Source organism: Sarcophilus harrisii, chromosome 2 (assembly GCF_902635505.1).
Source record: "Sarcophilus harrisii chromosome 2, mSarHar1.11, whole genome shotgun sequence".
NCBI classification, from domain to species: domain Eukaryota; kingdom Metazoa; phylum Chordata; class Mammalia; order Dasyuromorphia; family Dasyuridae; genus Sarcophilus; species Sarcophilus harrisii.
In genome coordinates, this window is record NC_045427.1 from 139,347,830 (window position 1) to 139,367,528 (window position 19,699).

A 19,699-nucleotide genomic window follows, 5' to 3' on the forward strand; every position below is an offset into this window, starting at 1 on the left:
TATCTCTAATGAATGTTAATTATAACCATATAAAATAAAAAGCAAATAAGAATAAATTAAGATAGAATCTTAAAGAGGACTTATAGGAGAAGAGGTGCCTGAATGATTGTTATGATACTTTATGTGTTGGAATTAATTTAAATGTAAATTATGACTAAATAATTTTAGTTGTTCATATGGGTATTTAATGCTTTGAAAAAAACCATATGTGTATAAAAATCCTCATAGGTTTGTTTTGTTTAGAGGCAGCTAAGTGGTACAGTGGATGGAACTACCTGGGGTTGGAGTCAAGAAGACCTGAATTCAAATCCCTTCTCAAACTGTAGGAGCCTCTGCAAGTCTCTTAACTTTTATCTGTTTGTCTATAAAAGGGGATAATAATAGAACAAACCTCCTCAATAGGAGGATCAAATGGGATAGTATTTGTAAAATGATTTGCAAACCTTAAGATGCTATATGAATGCTACTTTTATTGTTTTGTGCTCATCATGAAAAAGTCAAGTCCACACAAGGAGTTTTAACTGGTTCCCTTTGCTTGTTCCACCAGTAAAGAAGAAGCATGACTTAGTGGATAGAAGGCCAGCCCTGGAATCATAGTCTCCTTCTCTGTGACCCAGAGCCAATCACTCATCTTGTTCCTGCCCCAGGCAGAGTAACTTTCTAAGATGGCTACAGAAGAGATGGTGATCTGCAATGATGGAGGAATTTTCCACAGTGCGACTTCCCTACCCCTGGAAATTCCAGCCTCAGACTGTCACTGCCTCTGCCTATTCCCCAAAAGTGATGTGTGGAGAACTGAACAGTCTGACTCCCCCTTTTTCAGTCTCCTGAACACAACAAAGCTTGCATTTGACTCCAAGGAGGTTTGCTGATTCTTTAAAGCAGAAAAAATATATACCTAAGTCTATTTCTAGCTTTGTCCAGACACAGCAGAAGCAATTTATTTCCTCTGGATTTTACTTGTCATCATCTATGAAGGAAAACAATGTATTTGACAGTACAGGTAAGACTTCAATTTATGTGCTGGCAAATGATGGATAAAGCGCAGAGCTTAGTTTTTTCTTTCTTTCAGAAAAGAATTCTTAAAACCTAAAGTCTTTTCACAAGCCTTCTTCCACCTTAGTATGATAGTAACCCTGGATCATGGCAGCCTATGGCAAAGCTAAAGCTCCTAAGCAACTACAAAGGCTTCGGGTCTGAGCAACAGATACTAATAACAGCTAGCATTCACGTAGGACTTTATGGTCTTCAAAGAGTTTTACATATATTATCTCATTTACAAAAAGCGACTCTGTGAGGTATTATTGCTCCATTTTATAGACCATGAAAATAAGAATGAAAGAGATTAATCCATGGGCCATCAGGCCCGTGAAGTCATTTGCAAAATCACCTGCAGGTGATGCTGAGCTGAGAGCTAGGTACACCTGCCACTGCCAGAGTTCTGTAAGTTGGTAATTGTGTATGACCCATGAATGATGGCCCCTGGCAGAAAAAAGATTCCCCATCCTGGGGTTAAGCCATTGCCTGCAAATCGTTTAGGCCAAGTAATCATTTTGATAGGGTTTCATTTGGCTGTACCAATTATTGTGCTACACACATGCATTCCATTGATACTTTTTGTAGGATTTTTAATTTTGTAGTTTTTGAGAATGGATATTACTTCAAAGATATATTACAGCCCTTAAAGAGCACACTTCCGTGACTGTTATAAATAGCATCCTAGCTGTTGGCTTAGAGAAGTCAAGCATTTCAAGGGTCATTCAAACTCATAACAAAACAAGTTACAGTAAAGCACAAAGAAAAATTCAGTAGAAGATAAAAAAGCACCACCAATAATGTAAAACCTGTTTTTATAAAACAGCCTTATTAAATCTTAGAAAACAAAGAACTCCAGAGGGTTCTGACAGCGGAAGGGGTCATTTCTGATTCCTCTTCATGGTGATCAAGGTTTCTTAAAGCTGAGAGAATAGTGAGAACATCAATTTTTAAAAATAATATAAAGAAAAAATACTTGTCATGGGTATACCATTTATACTTTATTGTCTAAATAATATAAATAATGGAGTACTAAAGATTAGAAAATGGTAATTTGCTGATGAAACTCACTTTTAATTTAAGGCTATACTAAAATAGTTGTAAGAAGTCTGGGTGAGCCTATAAGATGTGGGCATTTCATTCTGCAAAACATTAACCCAAAAAAGTTTTGTTGAATTTTTTTTCCATTGGGCTCAGAAGTCTTATCCCCATGAAAGGAATTATGATGAACTATGATAAATTTATTAATATATTGAGAAGAAAAAATTTTTTGGAATTCTAGAAGTCAGTCCCCAAATGGACATGAAAAAAATAATGCATATAACAAAAGTGGTTAAGAAATTTATTCAAGAGATGGAGATAAATGTTTCAGTGACTTGATAATTCACCTGATTTAAATTTCTTACTTATTCAATACCAAATCAATCAAATTAACCAAAAGATTGTTTTATAGAGAAAGGAAAATAGAACAAAATTCATCCAAAGGAACAAAATATTAGGGATCTAAAGGGAAATAATGGGAAAAAAGGAAGAAAGAGGGCCTAACACAAAGCATTATATACACAAAGCAGTAATTATTGCATCCATTTGGTACTGGTTAAAATATAGAAACGCCAGTAAGAATGGATTAGGCACATAAAATGCAGCAGTAAATAGTAACATGGTGTTTGATTAAAACCAAAGACTCCAATTACGAAAGACTCCTTATTCTATAAAAATTGTTAGGGAAAACTTGAAAGTAGTCTGGCACAAAATTAGTTTAGACTAGGGCTTCTTGAACATTTTCCAGTCAGGACCCCTTTTTGCCTGAGAAATTTTTACACAATCTTGGGCATATTTATGTATAAAATAGGTACACAAATCAAACATTTACTGATAATAAGTCATAATTTCACAATCCCCACATTCAGTTACATAATCCCATATGGGACTGCAACCCCACACTTAAGAAGCTTTGGTTTAGACCAGTTGATTTATACCATATACCAAGATAAGCTCCAAATGGATAAATGATTTAAATGTAAATGTCATACACGTTAGAGCAGCAAAGAAATACTTTTGACAAGTATCAGTAAAGGAAGACCTCATGACCAAATAAGAAATAAAAAGAACCACTGATGATAAAATGATGCATAAAATTAAAAAGGTTTCGCACAATTAATCTTGTTAAATTAGAAGGATTAATTGAGGTAAAATCTTTATGTCAAGTTTCTCTGATATACAAGATATTATAATGCAATATGATTCTTATATAAGAATTTATTCAAATATATAAGAACAAGATCCATTCCTCAATTTATATTCAAAAGATATGAACAGGCAGCGCTTGAAGAAATCCAAACTATTAATAACTACACGAAAACTTCTCCAGACCACAAATATTTAGAGAAATGTAAATTAAGGCAACTTTGAAACTCCATCTCACAGTCAGATAGGTAAGGATAACAAAAGGAAAAAAATAGCTGGGCCCAGTAGCAAATACATGTAATCCTTGCTGCTATGGGAAGCTGAGACTGATAGATCACTTGATTTCAGTCATTCTGAGCTGAAGTAGGGCCAAAGCTAATTAAATGTCCTCACTAAATCTAGCACTGAAATAGTCCCTGGGAAGAGATGGGTACCAGGATACCTAGAAGGGAGCAACCAGTCCAGGTTAGAGACAACAAAGCTTTTTAAAAGTTTCTAAATTGATCAATATTGGAATCTAGTTGTGGGTGGCCACTCTACTTCCATTCTAGGTGAGATAAAAAGATCCATTCTCAAAACAAAACAAGGTAAGACAGTTAATGGTGGTTGTTATAGAATTATAAATAGGTATTCTAGACAATAAACATTCTAGAAAGCAATCTGGAAGGGGAAGGTCTTTATGACCAAAGCAGAACTAGAGATCATTACTGATCACAAAATAGAAAATTTCGATTATACCAAACTGAAAAGTTTTTGTACAAACAAAACTAATGCAGACAAGATTAGAAGGGAAGCAATAAACTGGGAAAATATTTTTACAGTCAAAGGTTCTGATAAAGGCCTCATTTCCAAAATATATAGAGAATTAACTCTAATTTATAAAAAATCAAGCCATTCTCCAATTGAAAAATGGTCAAAGGATATGAACAGACAATTCTCAGATGAAGAAATTGAAACTATTTCTAGTCATATGAAAAGATGCTCCAAGTCATTATTAATCAGAGAAATGCAAATTAAGACAACTCTAAGATACCACTACACACCTGTCAGATTGGCTAAGATGACAGGAAAAAATAGATGATTGTTGGAGGGGATGCGGGAAAACTGGGACATTGATGCATTGTTGGTGGAGTTGTGAACGAATCCAACCATTTTGGAGAGTAGTTTGGAACTATGCTCAAAAAGTTATCAAACTGTGCATACCCTTTGATCCAGCAGTGTTACTACTGGGATTATATCCCAAAGAGATTATAAAGAAGGGAAAGGGACCTGTATGTGCACGAATGTTTGTGGCAGCCCTTTTTGTAGTGGCTAGAAACTGGAAACTGAATGGATGTCCATCAGTTGGAGAATGGCTGAATAAATTGTGGTATATGAAAATTATGGAATATTACTGTTCTGTAAGAAATGACCAACAGGATGATTTCAGAAAGGCCTGGAGAGACTTACACGAACTGATGCTGAGTGAAATGAGCAGGACCAGGAGATCATTATATACTTCAACAACAATACTAGATGATGACCAGTTCTGATGGATCAAGGCCATCCTCAGCAACGAGATCAACCAAATCATTTCTAATGGAGCAGTAATGAACTGAGCTAGCTATGCCCAGAAAAAGAACTCTGGGAGATGACTAAAAACCATTACACTGAATTCCCAATCCCTATATTTATGCACACCTGCATTTTTGATTTCCTTCACAAGCTAATTGTACAATATTTCAGAGTCTGATTCTTTTTCTACAGCAAAATAACGTTTTGGTCAGGTATACTTATTGTGTATCTAATTTATATTTTAATATATTTAACATCTACTGGTCATCCTGCCATCTAGGGGAGGGGGTGGGGGGGGGTAAGAGGTGAAAAATTGGAATAAGAGGTTTGGCAATTGTTAATGCTGTAAAGTTACCCATGTATATATCCTGTAAATAAAAGGCTATTAAATAAAAAAAAAATGAAAAAAAAAAAAGAAAGCAATCTGGAATTATACCCCTAAAGTTACTAAATGCTGCTTACCCTTTGATGCATTACCACCATTTAACCAACATCCTAGAGATCAAAGAAAGAGGAAAAGGAGTCATATATAAAAAATATTTAAAGCAGTTCTTTTTGTAGTGGCAAAGAACTAGAATCTAAAAAGTTATACATTGGTTGAGGAATGGCTAAACAAATAATGACATATGAATTTAAATGCAATGGAATATCATCTTATGGTAAGAAATGTGAAAAGGACAGTTCCAGAGAAATCTAGGAAGAATTGTATGAATTGATGCAGAATGAATTGAGCAGAACCAGAGAACAATTTATGCAATAATAACGTTGTATATTAAGAACAAACAAACCCAGTGTTGAAAGATTTAGGTCAAGAAAGCCCAAGACTAGGTATACGAGAAAAGACATTTTTGGTTGGATAATCTGACACAAATACAAGCAGTGACCAATACCTTGGTATCTAAACAAAAAATAACAATAGCAAGAAATACTATGTAATGTCTTTTCTGGAACAGCTTGTCAAACTGAGGCTTGAGAAGTACTTATTGAGAAGTACAGTTTAAAAGAAAAGTTTGCAGAGAAAGAAAGAGAAAATGCTTCAAAGAAAATTTCTACACACATCTGCTGAAGTCCCAAATTGAAATATAATAAGAACACAGAGAACTTTTTTTTCTTTTCTTAGTACTATATCACCTCAGCAAAACTGGACTTTTCACTTAAATTGTAATTTAAGGCTGACTGGCAAATGTGGTAAACACATAGTAAAGATTTCTTAAAAATTATTTCAATCTTTTAAAAAAAGAAAGACAAGGGTTCTGAAAAATACAATCATCAATCATGATAACTGATAAATCATCAGGATGAATGATTAAACATGCTACCCATTGAAAACTGATGTAATCAAAGTGCAGAAAGATTCATATTTTGGGGGTATGATCAAAAAGGAAATTTGTTTTATTCAAAAATATTTGTTATAAGGACTTTTTTTCCTTTTTGTTTCTTTTCAATGTTAGAGGGAGCTTGGGATAAAGAGGTGGAACAGGTAGCGACAGGGTATTAAAAAAAAAAAAGAAAGGAAAGCAGTTCATTGAAGCACTTTTTTTTCAATGCACAATGAAGGAAATCAACAAGAAGGACAGCTTTGAAAATTATATGTTGAATTTATTATATACTTAAAAGGGAGAAGTAAGCTATATGTATTGGAGATTTATGGCTTCATGTAAAAAAATTTCTGTTTTTATGTATGGAATTTTATTTTTGTGTTTGTTGAGTTGACAATAAAATAATTAAACATTAAAAAAATCTTATGGACTATAATTAAAGCAAGGAAAAATGAATAGTTCATCAAAGAAATGCCTGGTATGCTATGTGATACCAAAATATTTTTAGCATTTTCTTTTCTGGTAGCAAAGAATTGGAAACAAGATAGATGCCCATCAACATGTAGTAATGGGATATTGTTGCATTGTAAGAAATGAACAGAATGAATATAAGGAATCATGGGAAGAACTGACACAGTAAAAAAAAATATACAGAGAATCATTAAAACAATAGATGCAATGGCTACAACACTGCAAAAAGAAACAAAACAACCAAAACTGAATGAGAAACGCTATGAAATGATAATAGCCAAGTTTCACTCCCCCCCAAAAAGATATGAAAAGATAGTTCTTTGTGGAGGTGGGGGGCATGGGTAAGAATACAAGGACTAACATTTATATAGCACCTACTATGTGCCAAGTACTGTGCTTTACAATTATCTACCCTGAAAAGGAGATACCCTTATGGTATCCATTTTAAAGATAAGGAAACTGAGGCAAACAGAAGTTAAGTGATTGGCTTAGGATCCCACAGCTCGTAATAATAATAGTAGATATATAAAAATGTTTAAGGGTTATTGCACATCAATAGACTTATTTATTTTCCCCCAGTAAACTTGCTCAAAGGGCAACTAGGTGCCACAGGGGCTTGAAGTCAAGAAGAACATCTTTGTAAGGTCATACCTGGCCTCAGTCACTATCTGTGTGACTCTGGATAAGTCACGTAACCCCATTTTACTTAGTTGCCTGAAATGTAAAATGAGCTGGCGAAGGAAATGGCAAACTACTCTAGTATCTCTGCCAAGAAAGCCCCAAATTAGGTCATGGAGAGTCAGAGCCAATGGAAAAATACAGAAGAGTAAGGCAAATTTGCTTAATGGTACACGTGCCTAGGGTTGCAGTGACCAACTGGGATAACCAAGTCATCCCAATTGATGCATTACATTTTTTTTTATCCACAAGGCAAAGAAAATAGTGAATGAAGAAAAATTATTTCAAAGTACAATTATAATTAAACTTTATACTAATTGATAGCCTTGCTTCTTCTAGTATTATTAATTGACTTGCCCATCATTAGTTATGTTTTAAGCAAGATTTGAACTTAAGTCTTCCTGAATTTGTTTGGCTCTCTCTCAGCCATACTATCTAACTTCCTGGCAGGGAAAAGGAATATTTTCTTTACATATGATTAAAAACATCATATATTAATATATCATAATTCTTTAAGAGGATAAATGAACACAAGGATAATGGGCAGTCAGTAGCTATTTAGGCTTTGGAAAGATAATGCATCAAATATTAATAGCTCACATTTCTATAGCCCTTTAAAAAGTTTACAAAGTCCTTTCCTTAAAACAATCTGAGAGGCAAGTAATGAAAAGGATTATACCTATTTTGTAGATGTGAAAATTGAGACTCAAAAAGGCCAAATGTCTTTTATTCATATGTTTAAGTATCAGAGGCAGGATTCAAAAGTCAGATCTTTTGGCTTCCTAATTGCACTGCTCCTTCCATTATATAATAATGTCTTCCTAAAAAGCCCCTGTGTTCCCTTGTGATGGGTAGAAACACTTTTAGGTCACTATGGAGTTGGAAACTGGGGAACAACACTGGGGAACAAAGAGACACTTCTCTGGCTAGAGAAGAGTTAAAAATGGAAAACCCTGGTGCCTGGTATTGGAACTGGTCTCATTTAACATTTTTATAAATGATCTAGGAGAAGTATTGCAATGAAATTTCCAGGTTCACAGATGACAAATTCTTCTGGGTAATAAAATGCCAAGCTGACAGAGATAAATGGCAGAAAGGTCCCATGAGACTGTAGGAGTGGGCAGAAAAATTACAATCTGAGCTTTCGGGCAGGCAACCACAACATAATGGATTGGGAACAAAAACGTCTAAGGGATAGGGGGTGAGAGGATTGCATGCTCAATTGGAGTTAATAGCATGAGAAAACAAGTCCAAAAAGTTAAGAAAATCAAAGCCTATGCTAACAGTTTTCATATTCAGAAACAAGAAGGTGGCAATCTTTCCAAATTTTGCTCTGGTCAGATCGTAGTTGATTACTGTTTTGCATTTGAAGTACCACTTTTTAGAAAGGATATGGACAAATGGCAGCCTGTTGAAAGAAAGGGTTGCTGCTGTTCAGCCGTTTAAAGGTGTGTCTGACTCTTTATGACCCCGTTTGAGGTTTTCTTGGCAGAGATACTGGAATGGTCTGCCATTTCCTTTTCCAGCTCATTTTAGACATGAGAAAACTGAGTCAAATAGGGTAGGGATCATACAGCTAGTAAGTGTCTGAAGCTGGATTTGAATTCAGGCTGATGAATCTTACTCACTCCAAGCTTGGAGCTCTATCTAACTGCACCACCATTAATATTTTTAACTGGTTTTGATGCATTATCTTTCCAATTCTTTTTGAAAGCCTAAATAATATCTACTGACTGTCCATTATTCTTGTATTTATTTATTCTCTTAAAGAATGATGGTAAATTAACACATTATGTTTTTATTTGCATAGAGAGAAAATATTCCTTTTTCCCTGCCAGGCAGTTAGATGATATGGTTGAGAGAGAGAAGGACAGATTCAGAAAGACGTCAGTTCAAATATTGCCTAAAACATAGTAACTAGTGATGGGCAAGTCAATTAATAACATTAGAAGAAGCAAGATATCAACTGGTGTAAAAATTGAATTATAATTGTACTTTGAAACAATTTTTATCCTATATTTTCTATGTCTTGTGCTTAAAATGATGGCTATGAAAGAAAGAGTACCAGGATGATAAAAAGATTGAAGACCATGCCCTACAAGGAAATAGGGATAGTTAGCTTGGAGAGGAGAAAATGAATGACATGGTTGCTACCTTCAAGCATTTGAAGGCTGTCATGTGGAAGAGGGATTAGTTAAGTTTTTTCTTTGCTCCAGGGGTCAGAATTAGTTGGAAGTTGAAGGGAAGTCAGTCTAGTCAATAAACATTTATTAAGCACCTGGTGTGCTAGACACTGGGAATAGGAAGAAAGGAGAGTCAGCATACAAATAGTTATACATGATTCTTCCTTTTCTCTCTCTCCTTCCCTCTCTTCTTCTTCTTCTTCTTCTTCTTCTTCTTCTTCTTCTTCTTCTTCTTCTTCTTCTTCTTCTTCTTCTTCTTTCTCTTGCTCCTCTTCCTCTTCCTCCTCCTCCTCTTCCTTCTCCCCTTCCTCCTCTTCCTCCTCCTCCTCCTTCTTTTCCTTCTCTTTCTCTCTGTTTTTTTCTGTCTCTATCTCTCTGTTTCCCTCTCTCCCCTCTCTTGCTCTTTCTTTCTGTCTCTCTGCCTCTCTCTCAACTCCCTCCCACAATGGGTGAGTCAACACACAATTATATACAAACAAGCTAGATAAGTAAGGTAAATTTTGAAATATTATACAGAGGGAAGGCATTAGAAGTAAACATCAAGAAAGGCTTCCTATAAAAGAATGGATTTTTATCTACAACTTAAATGAAGCTAATAAATGGAAATGAGGGAGGAAGAGTATTCCAGGCATGGGAAAATCAATAAAAATAGCCATATTTGGAAAGTAGAGCATCTTGTTTGAGGAACTGTAAGGAGGACCATGGTACTGAGTAGCTGGAGATTTATAAATAGTGTTTGTGCTCCAGTAAAGGTAGAACCAGATGGTCAATAAGATTCTTTTTGACTGATTCTGTCTCACAGTTTCTAGCTACAATCTCAGAAGGGATCTAAGAGGTTCTGTAAAATGTTCTCTAAAGGTATCAATTTAATGTTTTTATGTCCAAAAAAAGGTTACAAAATGACAGATGTTGTCATAGAGAGGATTATATGCAAGCTCAGAAAACGGTGTTCTACCTTGTACAATGTGACAAGACATATGCTTTCCCCTAATAATTCTCTGGGAACCAATAATTAATGTAGCTGAAGCAAACTTGTACCTGTTTATCTTTTGTATGAAAGGAGTACTCTGTACTGGTTGTTTATCTGTGTGTGTGTGTGTGTGTGTGTGTGTGTGTGTGTGTCTGTGTGTGTGTGTTTCAGTGAGAACATAAGGGAAAAGAAACAAAAGGAATATATTAAAAAGACACAACAAAGTAGGAAAATACACAAAAAGGTGTAATTGAAAGACTGAGAGACAATCCAATTAATTCTGTTTGGAGACAAAGGAAAAAATAACTCAGTAGGCCTGTTCAAAATCTGGCTGTACTGTGTAAAAATTGTTAAGGGGATCAATAATGTAAATGTGAAGTTTGTGTCCCAAACCCCAAATACTTGAATCCTGAGGCATCCTTTGAACCCAGAAGTCATTTTGGTACAAATGGAACTGAACATACACTGAACATACTGATCTCAGTTTATATGGCCCAGAAACATGTTACCCAGAGATAATATTTTCTGAAAAGTTAAATAGGTATGAGTTTGCTTTGGTTACATTAATTATTGATTCCAGCGAGTTTTAGGAGGAAAGGATATACCAGAGGCATCTCTTACTTTTGAGACACACATTTAGGGAGAAGTGCCCCCAAGCTGTCCTTTGACATACAAATTCCAATCGGATTCAGAAGCATTTCAAGTATCCGAAGCACAGGAAGGCATTAGTAAAATTGACCAATCACTCTCATTCATTCATTCATTCAACTCTTAAGTTGTCTGAGTCTGTGTGACTTGTGATCCACGTTTCCCTGAGATTCTGTGCCCAAACCAAGAACTGGTATGGTTCTTGCTTTGGTCAGTTGTATGCTCCTGCTTTGGAGGGACTGACTAAGGTAACCTCACCTGGAATGCTCTTCTACCCCTTCTTTACCTGTTGAATTCCATCCCCCCAAACCAGCATGATGCCCTCTCTTCCAAAATACCTTCCCTGGTCCCCCTGGATGGATGAATGGATAAAACCATTCCTCCCTCTGACTTCAAGGAGCAATTTAGCAACTCTCTAATGTATTTATCATATAATCATTTCTAATTTTTCTATTTCCTATATTACTCCAAGACTAAGTCCCATGAAAGTAGGAACCATAACCTGGCTCAACTTTGTGGGTCTCCTGGTACCTAGCATGGACAGCTAGCTAATGCAGTGGATAGAGTGCTGGGCTTGGAATAAGGAAGATTCATCCTCCTGAGCTCAAATCCAGCCTCAGATTTACTAACTTTGTGACTCTAGACAAGTCATTTAACCCTGTTTGCCTCAGTTTCCTTATCTGTAGAATGAGGTGGAGAAGGAAATGAGAAACTACTCCAATCTCATTGCCAAGAAAACCCCAAATGGAATTATGGAGAGTTGGATTGAAAACAGACTCAGCAACAATAGTGCCTGGTGTCTACATCTAGCATCTATCTTTCCATGTAGTGGGTGTTAAGTCATTGATTCTTGAATGAATGAAATCTCTGTTCCCAAATTCTGCCTTACCATCCTACTACGAGAACACCCAGAGGGGCCTTCTGTCTAATCCTTGACTAATCTGGTGCCTGATCCTGCTTTGTCTTTTGATTTTTCTGGGAGGAAATTTTGTAGTTTATTTGAAAAGCTTGACACTGTCATGGGATCAGTCTGTGATAGTGTGAGCTTTCTGATAGTTTGAATTCTTTGCCTCACTTTAAGCAAAGAAATAGGCCACTGAGCCACTTCCTGCAGCCTTTCCACCAGTCTGTCTGTCTGTCTGTCTCTCTCTCTCCTGTGTGTCTCTGTCTCTGTCTTTTTGTCTCAGTCTCTGTCTCCCTCCCTCTCTCTCTCTCTTTCCCTCCTTCTCCCTCTCTTTCTCTCTCTCTCTTCTCTCCTCTCTGTCTCTTCTCTCCTCTTTCCTCTTTCCTCTCTCCTCTCTCCCTCTCCATCTTCCTCTCCCTCTCCCTCTTCCTCTCCCTCTCCCTCTCCCTCTCCCTCTCCCTCTCCTTCTTTCCTTTCCTCCTTCCCTCCCTCTCTCTCTCCTTTTCTCTCTCTAAGCATATTCCTGGTAGCTTGACTATCTTGATTATTGGACCTGCCACAGGTATACCACTGCCTAAATGGTTGATGAGATATCAGAGCTTCTTTCACCTTTTCTGTGCTAGTTACCTTCAACCTTCAACCTTCCTTCATTCTTCCTTCAACCTTCTCTCTTCATTTTTCCTGATTTCTCTTCTTGTTAATGGTTTTCTCCTCACAAGCAAAAACATTTGCATTTACATTCTCTATTTTATATTTGCTTTTCCATGTGTATATTGTAGCCTCTTTAGCAGAGCATAAGTTCCCTGAGGGCAGGAATTATTTCATTTTTGTCTTTATGCTTAGCTCAGTACCTTAGACATACTAGGGGCTTAATACTGAATAAAAAGATGGATAATGAATGAATGAACAAACTCATGCGGTTTTCATTCTCTTTGTCTGCATAGGAACTATTCCTAATTGCCTCCTCCCTTCCCAGCCCCACAAATACTCTTAGACAGTGGATCCCATATTGGACTTTGGCCTGTGTTTTTGTTTTTTTCACCCACACTTTGGAGTGTAACTATGGTAAGGATTGTTAAGGGGTCCCCTGAACTTGTCTTTTTAAGTTGCTGTATTTTCCAGAAACATTGAACCAGACCATGAAGGAGGCCTGCCCCACAGCTGACATAATTTTTTGTTTATACCCCAAGCTGGATTTCCTGAATGTCCTTGGGAGGCAAGACAGGCACCAGCCAATCTGTGCCAGGCTGGGAAAATGCCTGTGGAGCTAGGGTCCTTGGCAGATAGCAGACCCTCCTGTTTTGATAGTCTAGTAATTCCTAAGGGGAAAATGCTTTTGCCATCACCGTGGGAGGGGTTTTGACCTTTTCTCATCTTTACTGCCCCTTTCTCCCTCCCATGCCTGGCTCTTTCTTGGTATCTCATTCTTCCTTTGTCCTGCTGTAATAAATATACAAACATCTATATGAATTGTGAACTTTTTGGGCTCAACATGCACGGTCACTTTTTTTGGTAATTAACCTGGTTTTCACCAAAGTCTCCTGATGTTGTGAATGCCTCTTTGACATCTTGTCCTTGGTTACACAGCTTGTGAAAGAGGCAGAATAGAATAATAATAGCTTATGTTAAATAATACTTAAAGGTTTGCAAAGTTCTCAACATACACTATCACATCTTATCCCCACAGCACCCTGGGAAGTAGGTGCTATTATTATCTCCATTTCTTTTCTCTATATTATTATTATTATCTCCATTCTCTAAAGAAAGGCAGAGAATTTAACTGACTTCCTCAGGGTCATATAGCTAATAAGCGTTCAAGAAAGGGTTTGCAATGAGATCTTTCTGACCAGAATTCTACTCATATATGACCCAAGTGCCTGGTATCTTCTCAGAAAAAATGGGGCCAGAAACACATGAGATATAGGTACCAGGGGAAGCACTCTGTGGTCACTTCACAAACTATAAATGAAATGAGCCTTTCTTTCCACCAAAGGTTTCCATTTGGTACTATGAGAACAGCCCTATACCAGGGAGTAGCAGTTTCATCCCAGAAGAGCCAGAGGGGAATAAGCGTGAAACAATTAATACAATCTGAGCATTTCTCAGACACAGAAAGAAAAAAAAAAGACCTCTGTTTAGCACGTTCATAAATGGATTTGCTTCAGAACAAACTGAGTAGAACTAATTTGTGCATATATAATTTAGGGAAATAATCCTATCAGATGGCAGCCGTATGTGTCCATTCAATGGAGTTAAATAGCATTAGAAAAGAAGTAAAATATATATTGAAACTAGGGGCTATCAGATTTTCAATTGGCCCCTGATTTTCTAAGACCAGATGGTACAATTAGATTCTATGTTAATGACAGAAAATCAAATTCTATGACCAAATCTAATGCATGTTCTATTTTCAGAATTGATGTGATATTGGAAGTACTGGGAGCTGACAATCATTGAAACTAATCGAGTGCCTTAATTGAGTTGTTGGCAAATAGCCTCCGATACAGAATCCAAACTCCCCAATGGCATTTTTAATAGCAGTTGGTATATATAAACTTAATGTATTACTCTTTGGACTACGGTATTCACCTGATTCTTTCTGATGGTTGGTTAATGGTCTATTAAGCGCGAGAGCGGCATTTACTACAGTGTCCATTAGCGACAGTTATTTTTAGCCAGAGCATGAATGAGCATCTGGAATATCTCAGGCGGGTGCCAAGTGCAGTGGTTGAAGCTGGTCGTACAAGGAGGCACAGTAAATGACAGCTTGGATGCTCAGAGGCCACATTTTGGGCACACAAGGTGGAAAATTAGCATTTGACCTCTCCGTGAATAAAAGTAAAATCCATTTGAGATCAGCAAGAGCAATACCAGCTGGCATTTACAAAGTAGTTTTAAGTTTACAAAGAACTTTGTAAAAGTCATCCTATAAGCCTTAAAATAACTCCATTAGGTCACACCACCATTTTACAAATGAGAAAATTGAGTCTCAGAGATTTTTAATGACTTGCCTATTATCACCAGCTGAGATATGTCAGTTAGTTAATCAACAAACACTTATTAAGGACCTATGTGTCAGGGATCACAGGCAGGATTTGAAGGGAGCTTTTCTTGATTCTTTGTCTATCACTCTGCCCAACACTGTGACAAGTCCCTTTGCCTTTTGCAAGTTCTTCTACCTCAGAAACAACCAAACTCCTTAGGAATGTGAGACTAGAGGTAATTTGTTCATTAGTCTGGACCTTTCCTGATCTGCTGCTTGACAAAAGAGAAGGATCAATTTGATTAAATTATTAAGAACCCCGAGTTTTAAAAATATTCGGAAAACTTGAACTTAGTTCTGATCTCTTTATCTGTTCTGGAAGTCCTAAACTCCCTCAGAACTCTTCCTTGTTGCCATTAATATTGCATTGCTTATGGTTGGGGATGGGGAAGGAAGAAAATATTTATATAGAGCCTTCTGTGTGCTAGGCACTGCGTTAAGTGCTTTATAAGTACTATATTAGCTGATTAACAACCCCTGAGTGGTTGGTGCTATTATCACACCCATTCTACAGTTGAGGAAAATGAGGCAAATAGAGGAGTAAGGAAAACCTGAGTTCAAATGCAGCCTTAGACACTTCCTAGCTGTGTGATCCTGGGCAAGTCACTTGCCTCAGTTTTCTCAATTGTAAAATGAGATAATAAGAGCACTTGCCTTGAAGGGTTGTTATAAGAATCAAATGAGATACTATTTGTAATACATCACAGAGTTGCTATTAGTCTTAAATAAAATAAGATTTGCTGAAGGTAACTCTTGAAACTAGAGACTCATTAATTTTTATCTTTATATCTTTATCACTTTGCTCATTCTCTTGTCCATTGTAGGTGGTTAATAAATGCTTATTAAATTGAACTCAACTGAATATATAAAATGCTTGACAAACATTAATGTGCTATAGAAACATCAGTTATTATTATTACAATAAAAGCATATAATTATTTTTTGAACACTCTATATATTCCTAGAAGAATGCATACTGGTAGACGGATTTTCCCAAAAGCAAAATGGGGAAGCATTTCTTGAGTCTATCAGCATCCTAAGGGAATGTTAACTTTTTATCTAGGTAAGAGCTTTCAAGAGGGAAAGGGCAAAGAAATCACTTTATCTTTCAGCTTGGAAATCTAATCATGTTTGGTTGAAATGTATTTATTATATGTTACTATATATTTACTATATTTTAGTATATTAGTTTTGCTGAATTTCTTTCTTTCTTCTTTATTATAGTAATTGCTCTAAGCTCTCAAGAAGGAAACGGAGAGGAATACATTGGAAAATGTAGGTGACATAAAAAGAGAAGGTATCTAAATGTGGTTTAAAAATATAGCCCCAGTGTAACTTGGACTTGTAAAGTCTGGCTCCTTACACTGAAACAGATATTTTGATCAGAGAGCAATGTAATTCCTGGTCTGTGGCTGTCATAATTTCTAATTAATGAGTGGCTCTACAGTAACTAGATACCAAATGGAGGAGGTACTTGAAGCAATTTAGAAGTTCCATGAGAGGGAAAGTGCTATAAGTAAAACCCTGATTTTTAGGACAGGAGAAGCAGGGAAATTAATTAGTTTGAATAGCCAACTTTTCCTCAAGCCAAGGGTTTAACTCCTTTAAGCAAATATTTTAAAATAGATATTTAAACCAGAGGAAAAAAAAGTATAGTACTTGTAATCAGAGGAAATGAAGTCAGATTCCTGGTCTGCTACTTATTGCTGAGCCACATGACTTGTGCAAAGTATTTGTTCTCCATGGAGACTCCTTTCCCTCAAGAGTCAAATGAGGGCTTAATTGATAAGAACTCCAGGTTGTTTTCCAGTTCTCTGTGTAATACTATGGTCTTTTCCAGCTCAAGCCCTAGGATCCTAAAATGGACCCAGATTTCTAGGCTTTTTTTTAATTTTCTGAGGCTTTTATCATTAAAAAAACAAAAAACAAAAAAACTCTGTCACCCCATTTCTAATTTGCTGCTTCCTCAGCAGCTAGATGGCACAGTGGATAGAGTGCTTACGCAGTTGGAAGACCCGAATTCAAATTCAACCTCAGATACTTACTAGCTGCATGACCTGGGGAAAGTCACTTCATCTTGTTTGCCTCAGTTTCCTCATCTGCAAAATGAGCTGGAGAAGGAAATGGCAAACTACTCCAATATCTTTGCCAAGAAAGCTCTTTGGAAAGTATGCTATGGTCCTCGGAGTTATGAAGACTTGGACACTACTGAACTACTAAACAACAAAATATGCCATAGAGGCAGCTAGGTGGTATAGTGGATGAAGCCACAAGGGTCTGAGGTCAAGGATGACCTCACACACTTACTAATAGTATGATCTTGGCCAATTCATGTAAGCTCTGCCTTAGTTTTCTCAGCTATAAAATGGAGAAAATAAAGCTCCTACTTCTCAGGGTGGTTGTGAGGATCAAATGAGATTCTTGGAGTGTGTTTAATTGTTTCAAAGACAACTCAATTAGGATTTTCTAGGCAAAAATCCTGGAATCACTTGCCATTTCCTTCTCTAGCTCATTTTGCAAATTGGGGAAACTGAGGCAGACAGGTTGAAGTGACTTATTCAGGTGCTCTATTCACTGTGCCATTTAGTCTGGATCATAGTACATACTTAATACATGCTTGTTCTCCTGAATAAACTTTAGATGAGGGCCAGGGGAGTTTTCTATACAAATTTTAGTCCATTGATTTTGTGAATCTGTTTTGCTTTCTTCAAAGCTTTCCTTGCTTCCTTCCTGTTTCTTGGCCATGGTCTCAGTAGGTGAGATTGCTCTATACAATGTAAATGAGATATTTCTCTGTCTTTTTCTGATCAGACCTTATAACCTCCAGGAAGACATAAAGCCAGAGAGCAGCCACTGCTATCAGTACCCAGCAAGGTATTTTTAAAGTTTAGTTTAGGCAATGGAGTGTACAGGCTGGTGGGCTGGTAGTTAGATTGGCCCACTATACTGGGTTGTAGGATGCTGGGCAAGAAAATCAAGTGAAGCCTTTTTATGCAAAATGGGGCCACTCTGAGGAGTCTGTTCCCTTGAATCACTTTCTTTTTCTGGTTCTTCTCCTTGGGGAAAGCCATTGGGTTTGGGATCTTTCAGAGAGAGACACTTCATACCTCCCATTGAGTCCTTCCCCATTCTCCTGGACCTGTCTTTGCCAGGACTGGTAATCACGGTAGCTGGAGACCACTGGGTTTTCACCAAGGCAAGAGGCACTGTACTTCTTGATAATATTTTTCTTTTCCATAAGGCAGGAGAAGAAGTATGAGCAAAGAGGAAAACGGCAGAAACTCTTGGCACTCAGAGTAATTGGAAGAGCAACTAGAAATCTCTCACTGGAGAACATCAAATGCTAAAGAGAAACCTAGGATGGCTTTCTAGTCCCAGGTGGTTTCAACTTCAAGGGAAGAGATTCAAAGTGAATGGGGACTACTCCGTGGTGGTAATAGCTCATATTTATATGGTACTTACAATTTATAAAGTCCCTGGAGGAAAACTAAGATTAATGATTGAGAACACTTAAGATAATTTGTGTTGTTTTCAAGTCATTTCAGGTTGTGTCCGACTCTGTGATTCCATTTGGGGTTTTCTGGGCAGAAATACAAGAATGGTTTGCCATTTCCTTCTCCAGCCCAGTGGATGAGGAAACTAAGGCAAACAGGGTTGAGTGAATTGCCTGGGGAATCACATACAGGGAAATATCTGAGGCTGGATTTGAATTCAGGAAAATGAATCTTCCAAGCTCCAGTGCTCTATTCATTGCCCCACCTATAGCTGTCCTTTAAGATAACTAGCTGTCTTTGGATCTTTTCAATTTTTTTATATTTCCAGAGGGAGTATACTCACCTAGAGAGGCAACTTGGTCTATTGGTTTCAAAGCCAGGAAGACCCCGATTCAAATATGGTCTCTGAGACTCGCTGACTGTGTGACCCCTAGCAAGTCATTTTATTAGTGCTTTTGGAAATTTCTAAGAGTACAAATAACAGAGAAGGTTCTTAACTGAATTGATAGAAAGTTTCCTCAAATGGAAACTCTTTATTCCAAAGAAATCACAACTCCTGTCCCTATCCCTCTAGTATGTCCTATATAATATTAAGTATATTTTATGCATATTAGTTTTAAGATCAAAGGTAGAGAGACAGAAGGGACTTAAGAGTTATTTATTTCTTCCTTCCTGCCCTTTTACAGAAAACTGAGGGCCAAAAAATTAGGTCACCGAGCAGGCAGAACCAGGATAGGAATCCAAATTCTCTGGCTCCAAATTCAGTAATTACCACACTGCAACTTGACTCTAACATAGTGATGCCATTTTGTTCCTTTTTGAGAACAAAGGACAACAACCACAGTGTCTTAAAAAAATAAAATAGAAAAACCGTAATTTGAGGGAGAAAAAAAGTGATAGCAAATATCCTCCCCACCATCTCCATGCATATTCACAGTAAGAGGGTATTCCTGAAAGTGCTATCCCCTTTCTTATAATTGAACCCATCTAGCTCAATTTCCTGTCCCTTGAGCTCTCCTTCTCCCAGAAGATGTCTTTTACCTCCTTAGCTTTTAGTTGCTCCCATAGACTCTCAGTGTGGTGGAAAGTAAACAAGACTTAATATATAATAGGAGCCTAGATAATTAGAAACCCCAGAATGTGAATCCTGAAAAGGACTTGGGGAATCCTAAGATCATCACAGAATCACATAGCTTTGACCTCTTAAGACTTC

At 37.0% G+C, this 19,699-nt stretch overlaps 1 protein-coding gene and 1 long non-coding RNA gene across 2 annotated transcripts in view; one reads left to right on the plus strand and one right to left on the minus strand.

Annotated features, from left to right (window-relative positions):
• The window catches only part of PNOC (prepronociceptin), a 53,467-nt gene that overhangs the window by 9,017 nt on the left and 24,751 nt on the right, over window positions 1–19,699 (minus strand). The window lies entirely within an intron of this gene.
• LOC116421429 lies at window positions 555–18,464 on the plus strand. Its single transcript, XR_004231785.1, has 4 exons — window positions 555–1,003; window positions 16,217–16,267; window positions 17,804–17,866; window positions 18,234–18,464. It is a non-coding gene; the product is annotated as an uncharacterized LOC116421429 (long non-coding RNA).